Here is an 8,304-nt window from a genome sequence, read left to right as displayed (position 1 = left end):
GCATTGAAGAGAGGAGTCCTTGGGCATGAGCAAAGATGCTGAAATATTCTTAGTAGTAAGTAACTGAAGAGCACTGGGGGCCTGGGAAGTTAGGGTAACTAGATGTGGCTACTGAGGAGCAGGCAACAATAATACAATGACAACCTGGATGCAGGTGGTAACGGACATCCTAGCGATGGGGACTTTTGGAAGGCACTGGGAAGCAGAGGGAATAGGAAGTGGGCCGTCAAAGATCAGTTCAATGAGACAAAGTTGTGTAAACTTTCCCATATAGCAACACACAGAGGGACACTCATATGGCCCAGCAGAGTAGAGGAGCTGGCTATTGGGGATACAGACAAGGGCTTGAGTGCTGCCCAAGGCCAAAGTTCTTCCTCACTCGGGAGAAGTTTAAAGAAATAAAGTGAACATGTCAAAAAAATAATGTGTTCATTGGTTGGGAAGCTGTGCAACAGAGTGTATTTTTCTCAGGTCCAGAGAACATTCAGGGTTGCTATTGTGGCTATTGTAAGCTATTCAAGGGATTAGCTTCTCATCTGCCTTTAATTTGTAGACCATGGTTTGGCTGTTATCTTCATGTTTCCAGTGTGACATTAGCCTATGATGTTTGAAGGGATTCGTGAGACCTCCTTGGCCAATGCTTCAACAAGCTACAACACGTTCCATGCACTGAAGGCTTTACTTGGTGGCATAAGACCTGCAGCTTTAGATGTCACATTTTTGTTCCAGGTGAGACAGAAGAGTGGGCAACAGTGCAATGCCAGAGGGAAACAGTGTAGGAGGTGAGTGCCACCAGTTAGAAGAGCTGTCCCAGGAGACTTGCCAGGGACTTCTTAAACCTCATCGGTTGAATCTCTGTGAGGTGACTGACACTGGGTAAAACAGAAGATGTTTTGTAGCTATGCATGATGAGATGAATGTAAGTTTTTCAGTGAGTAAAGCTGATGAGATATGGAAGCTGCTGAGATATTTGGAGGGTTCCTGGCACTTTAGAAATACTTCTGGGCTTCCCACTGCTAACTGGTGTGTGGAATACAAATGTATGTGCAGGTTTATAGTCTAGAATGTATTTAAGCTGCACAGGAATTTGACTGATTCGAGTCCAGAAACTGGAGACTTAAACCATATTCCCTGGGCTACCATTTCTTCCATTATCCCTTAGACATTCTAACCTCTTCTAGAGCCCAGATTACAAGCCACTGATAACTTTTGACCCATTTATTTTCTCCCCTCTTCCACCTATGAAGCTCATTTTGCTTCTGGAAGGTACCAAGCATTGAGGGTGTGTGAGAAAGTGGGAGGAAACCATCAATACTGTCCATGTCCCCAATGCCAGGGTTCAGGGAGGGCCTGAGCTGAGTGACAACCTCTTCTTAGTCATTCTTTCTCAGATGCCTGTTTTGTACCTGGCTGATATATTCTTTTTCTCTTGTCACTGCAACAAATAAGTACATTTATTGGCTTGAAGCAGCATAAATTTATTGCCTTACTATTCTAGGGACAGTAACTCTAAGGTCAAGGTATTAGGGATATAGTCCTGGAGGTTTTAGTATCCCATCTCCTAACCTGTTTAAGTTTCTAGAGGCTGCCTACATTCCTTTCATGACATCCTGTACTGTAGACTCTGATGCTCTTGCTTCCTTCTTGTAAAGATCTTTATTGGAACCACCTGGATAACCCAGGATCCTATCTCCATCTCAAAATCCTGAACTGGGTCACATTTGCAAAGTTCCTTTAACCATTTAAAGTAATGTCAAAGTCTGAATGATTGTGCTTCCCCCAAATTCATAAATTCAAGTCAACACCTAATGTAGCGATATTAAGGGGTTGGGATTTGGAAAGACAGTTAGGCCACAGATGACTCATCTGTAAGAGTGGGATTGGTGTATCTATAGAATCAGTGTAAGGGAGTTTATCACCTTTTCATCATGTGAGGATGTGACAAAAAGGTACCATCTACCAGGCTTACCAGGCTGGGGATGAACCCTCAACAGACTTCAAATCTATGGAAATACTAAATTAGACCTTCTATTCTTCTCCAAACTATGATCGATACATTGCTGATGTTTATAAATTACACAATCTAATGTTTTATAGCAGTCTGGCAGGACCAAGACTGGTAACACACTTATAGGTTTAGGTTGTGAAAACTTGAGGCTTGCACCTTATTCTGCCTGTTGGAGTTAAGCATGTTCACGGACATGTGCTTGGTCTTCTGCTGACGGATAAGGCGTAGTCTCTGCTCTTAGAAAGCCTTATAGTATAGGGGAGAAGGCATAGAAATACATAGTTAATTCCACAGCATGAGAGGGAAAACCAGAAGAGTGATCTATATCCTGGGCTTGAGTGGCCAGAATAGGAACTCTTAGGAGAGACTCTGTTAGATTTTGAGATAGGCATGAATTAGACAAATAAATAATAATGAAATAAACATTTATATATTTATTACTACCTATTAGGTAATGCTTTAGCACTAACACATATTATTATCTTTGATCCTTTCAATCCTGAGTAAAGTGGGCACTAGTATCATATATATTTTGTAGAATGGAGTGTCTCAGCTCTTTTTCTTTTGCTCCCTCCCCTTTTAAAAAAAATCTGGGTTTTCAACAAATTGGTCTATGCTCATCCTCATACGGAAGGGTAATCTTGCTTACTAATTACTTACTGATTTTTATGAATTCTTACTGATTCAAATGCCAGTTTCCTCTAATCACAGACATACCAAGAAACAACATACTGCCAGTAGGTCAGTAAACACACTGTTGTTATAACTGATACCCAAGACAACCAACTTATAAAGAGAAAAGATTCATTCTGGCTCAAAGTTTCAGAAGCGCTAACCCATTAGTTGACTCCATTGTTTTAGGCCTGTGGCATGGAAGCCAGTCATGGTGGAAGTAAGTGACTGAGAAAAAAACAAAACAAAACAAAACACCAAAAACAAACAAAAACCCCAAATGTTTGTCTGATGTCCAAGAAGCAGAAAGGGAGAGAGAGAGAAGAGACTCAAATCCTATCACCTTCTTCAAGGTCCACCTCCAATGACCTAGAGGTCTCTCCCCAGGCTCCACCTCTTTAAGGGTCTGTCACCGTCTAGTAGCACCCTCTCCCCCACTGTCCCAGTAAAAAGCTTCCAAAACATGGCCTTTCAGGGACAATTAAGATATAAACAGCAATCAGTTATTCGGACAATCATTAGCTAAAATTATGTGCAGGGATAAAGAGGGAGCAGAGATTGAGGGAATGGCCAGCCAATGACTGGCCCAGCTTGAGACACATCCCATGTAAGAGAGCCAAGCCCTGACACTATTAATGATATGCTGCTATGCTTGCGGACAGAAGCCTAGCATAATTATCTCCTGAGAGGCTCCACCCAGAAGTGAATGGAAACAGATACAAAGACCCATAGCCAAAAACATCAGGAGGAGCTCAGGAACTCTTTTGGAAGAGTGGGGGATAGTGTTGAGTGAGCTGGAGAAATCGAGGATACCACAAGAAGACCTACAGAGTCAATTGACCTGGCCCATGGGGGTTCACAGACACTGAATCATCAACAAAAGAACATGCAGGGGCTGGACCTAGGCCCCCTGCACATATACAGCAGATGTGCACCTTGGTCTTCATGTGGACCCCCTAATACTTGGAATGGAGGCTGTCTCTGACTCTGTTTTATGTTACTGAATTCTCTTTCCCTAACTGGGCTACTGAGTTGGGCTTCATTGAGAGAGGATGTCTTTAGGCCTATTGTGACTAGATGTCCCAGAGTGGTGTGGTACCCAAGGTGGGGGAAGAAAGGGTAATGGGGAAAGAGATTTGTAAGGGTGAGATTGGGAGGAGAGGAGGGATGAGGTGAGAGGAGTGATAAGGATGAGAAGTGAATAAATAAATAAATCAACTACTATAGTGAATAAATGGAGTTGAGAAGATTTGTGGCTGTGACACATGCTTTTCTTCACGTAGCATTTTATATATGTGTGTCAGATGTACGCATGAGTGTGTGTGTGTGTGTGTGTGTGTGTGTGTGTGTAGGCTAGAGGTCAACCTTGCATGTCATTCCCTCAGGTTCCATTCACTTTTAAAAGACAAAGCCCTTTAATGCCCTGGAATTTACCATGGAGGGCAGGCTGGTTAGATACTGTGCCAGGGATCTTCCCATCTCTGCCTCCCCAGTGGGAAGATCACAAGTTTACTATAATCCATGACTTAAAAAATGGTTATGGGTATTTAAACTAAGGTCATGGTGCTTGTAAGGCGAGCACATTACAGACACAGCTATCTCCCAGTCCTGGTTTTGTTTTTTGAGACAGACTTGAAAAGTAGCCTAGGTGGCTCAGTTGAGATCACATACATGTGCCACTATGCCTTGCTCTCATTACTCTGAATTGTGGCGAAAATCAGAGTCCTTTCTCTGGCTTGATGGCTTGGTGCCTGTGACCACTTTCACCCCAGCATCTTGCCCTCTGTCTGCTGTAGAGTCACAGGGCTTCTTCCAGCATTTCGCTGTGTTTCACTTTCCACTCCACTCTAATCTTTTGGAACATGTCATTATTCTCTCAGTCTCTAGACACCAGCAGTGTCACATAGCAAGTCCCTGGAAGAGCTGCAGACTCTAACCCTTGTCTTGGATCCCTTCCATCCTTCCTAATGTGATGGTTCTCAACTCACCCAACTGTCTCCTTCAGTCTGATTAATCTTTCAATGGATGACTGATTCCTAAACACTGGTAGCATGGCTTTTCCTGTTACAACTTGACTTTGCCCCATCCTGCCATAGCTAAAATTGACCATTGCCTTTCCTGTGCTCCCCAAATACCCTGTATCTTTGATATGAGCCCTATGTACTCTGCCTACACTTGAGTTCTTCTAAGGTAGTCACTGACTGATTCCTCTGCTCCCAGAGAGACATGCCTTCAGTTTGAATATGCTACCCAGAGAGTGCTGTGATATACAGAATCACCAAGGAATCACTAGCCCAACCTAATGTCATGGAAGGTTTCTCAGAAAGTATGTTGTATATATTTTGAGTAAAAGTGATTGTACAGAGGAATGGCATTTTAAGGAGAGGAATCTTGGTGGCTGTGGAATGAGATAATAGCTAGTCATATGGGGAAAACTTTAGGCAATGTAAACCCTCTTTTTCTCCCCAAGCATTCAAATGCAGAGGCTGAAGTGATTTCCTAGGGCTTTTGCTAGACCAATAGGACAATCCTGTGACTGACTTATGTTGTTCTTCCTGGATTCTAGAGCATTCTTTCTCCTCTTCCTCCTCTTTCTCCTCTTCCTCCTCCTCCCTCCTCCTCCTCTTTCTTCTCTTCCTCCTCCTCCCTCTCCTCCTCCTCTTTTCCTCCTCTTACTCCTCCTCCTCCCAAATCTTCAAAATGTCCTGCAGTTCTCCGTCTGGCACAGAAAGCACGCACATCATTGTCTCACGCATTCTCGTATCAGAATTCGAGTTTACGTTCTGTATTCTTGTATCTCATAATCTGATGGAGTGTCACTCACAAAATAGGAGTGAGAGGAGAGCAGTTTGGCCATGTCTGCTCACCATGCCCCTGCTGCAGTGCCTGGCATATAGTGTTTAGAATAAGGGTTCCAGCATGGACTTGACTAGGCCTTGGCAGATTTTTCTTCAACACCCTATCCAGGTGAACCTTATTCCTAGGTGGGTGGCCAAGAGATCGGAGTGCTATGGTAAATGTCACTAATATGTTTTAGTGGAAAGAAACTGGATTGAAACCAGATTTCTTTGAGCCTGTTTTTGTCAGATATTAAATGAAGAGTCTGTTACGCATCTTTTAGTAATGTTCTGTAAATTTAGTGCTAAAGAAAGGAGAGCTTACACCAGATGCTGTTGGCTCACACAACGCTTCCTGTGGAGACAAGTGGGGCCACTCTGAAGGGCAGCTAGAAGGACTTAGTGTTCTTTTTATTCTTTACAGCCTGTCTGCTGTTATGGAGGGGGGGAGTGTTGTAGTCACTGTCTCTGTTTACCTTCATTTCACCATTGCTATGGTCTGAATGCACCCTGAAAGTCAAGTGCTAAAATTTAATTCTAGAGCGTGGCTGCCGCTGACAGGTCTTTAGGGATGACTAAGCCCTGAGGAAGGAGACTTATGAGTGGGATTCAGGCTCTAACAAAAGAGCTCAAAGGAGGTGGTTCTTTCTCTCCTGTGAGTCATGTGAGCCGTGGCGTTTACTCTGGAGGACACAGCAATAGTCCTACATTCCACTTCCATCCTCAACTGCTTTTTATCTCAATAACTTTTGGCAATTAATGCAAACCTGTCAATAGTCCAATTTTATTTTTAAATCTCCATCAAACAATAGGGCTTTAAAAGTATCCCTGTCAGGTTTTCTTTATCCATTTGTCTGGAAGACATGTTATGGAATCTATTTTTCTATTAAAGATCTGAGGAAGGGTTTAATCCCAGGCAGAGTCCATTCATCAGTGGCATTTCCCTTGTTGTTTTACACAACTGGGCTCATCTCTACTTTTTATGGGAGGGAAGACCACTTGGTAATTGTTTTGACTCCTGTGAAGAAACTGGCTCAGAGCCAGAGTGATATGATGGACTAGACAGATCCAGGTTTAATTTTTGTTTCTCTACCTACTTGCACAAGATACCTAATCTCTCTGAGTCTTTTTTTTTTTGTTGTTGTTGTTCAATGTAAATGGGGCAATGATGCTCTTCACTAGAACACACATGTTAGTAGTTGGAACAGCAAAGGCTTTCAATATACTGGTCCTGTCCCTAGAAACATTTGTTTATATCTCAAGGACTTTGTTGGAGAGGATCTGAATAATTATAAGGCTTCCTGGAGAGTCACGTGAGTCCACTTTGAATTTGAACCACTAGTAGATTAAGCTGAACTTACGTAGAAAGGCTTTTGGTAATTAACCTGAGGTTGGGTGATTTTAAGCCAGTTTTCATTCTGTGGCAGAAACAAAAAAGATGAGTCTGGAGCAATGCTGTTCCTTTAATTGAAGGAACACGTTCGTGTTCTCAGATCTATTTTAATCTTAAGTGCCGATTATGCATCATTCTCTCCTGTTAACAGACACTTCTGTAAGTGATCTGCACACAGAGAAATAAGATTCTTACATAAATACTGCACCAGGAGAAATTATCTTATTACCTAATATGCTGAAAAGCTAATACGATAAAGAAATGGTACGAGTCATTTTTGGACAATATTAAACTTGCTTTTAGCTCATGGAGATAAAATGTAATTTCCTTTTATTATTCCTCTCATCAGGTAGAACAAAGGCAGTGGAGGGTAGAGGGTATTTATTATACAGCTCTCTTTAAGACTGGGGGAGAAACTCAGGCAGGATGGCCTCGAATTAAGATTTTAATGACTTCCATTTAGAGAAATCATTTCTTCTGTCTGCCATGCATGGTTTTTGAACTCACATTCAAAAGTGAAAAATGAAACTTCTCACTTAGTTGTACAAAACTTGCCTCTACCTGCTTGCATGTGTGCATCCATTGAGAAACAAATACACATTGTCTCTACCTGTTCACATGTGTGTGTCCATTAAGAAATGGCTGCACAGTGCCTATAGTGCGCTTAGAGGGGAAGTGGGGTCTTGAATTTTCTATTGCAAAGGTGACTTCTGTCCCAAATTAGGATATTTAAGTTATCTAAGAAGTATTAGCCCCACAAGACTTTGAAATGCTGTTCATTTGATTTTGAAAGAAATTTAAACAGGCCTCAAATGAATAAAAATTTCCAGCTGAAATCATCATCTGGCCAGTGTGTGATCTGGGATGATGGAGGTAAGTAATGTTTTGATTTGAGCAGTGCTTATATAGTACAGTTACAGACACATCACACACACACACGCAGACACACACACAGACACACACACAAACACACACACACTGAGACAGAGAAAGAGAGAGAACACATTACACTCTTCCTATCGCTTTGATAGAAATAATACTAACTAAATGCTGTCAGCCTCCTGTGACATGCAATTTTTCATCCAAGCAAAATATAATGTACACTGGACCTCAAAGAAATTTAATAATCTCTCCATATTCTTGTGATTTGCTAGAGCTCCCTACAAACACCCACGGAAACTATATTTGCCTGGAGATTTAAGGTAATGGACAGACAGCTGCAACAAGAGGGATTTTTTTTTTATTCCACATTAAGCAGACACATTGTGCCTATGTTGGGAAGAGAGTGTGTGTGTGGAATGTGTCCTTCTAAGGACATCTTCAGAAACTATTTAAAAACCTACATCTATTTGTGAATCTTTCTGCATAGATCTATTATTGGGGTGCAGGAATGA

The sequence above is a fragment of the Grammomys surdaster genome, unplaced genomic scaffold (assembly GCF_004785775.1).
Source record: "Grammomys surdaster isolate TR1022 unplaced genomic scaffold, NIH_TR_1.0 100, whole genome shotgun sequence".
Classification (NCBI taxonomy): domain Eukaryota; kingdom Metazoa; phylum Chordata; class Mammalia; order Rodentia; family Muridae; genus Grammomys; species Grammomys surdaster.
Note: the sequence above shows the minus strand (reverse complement) of the source record.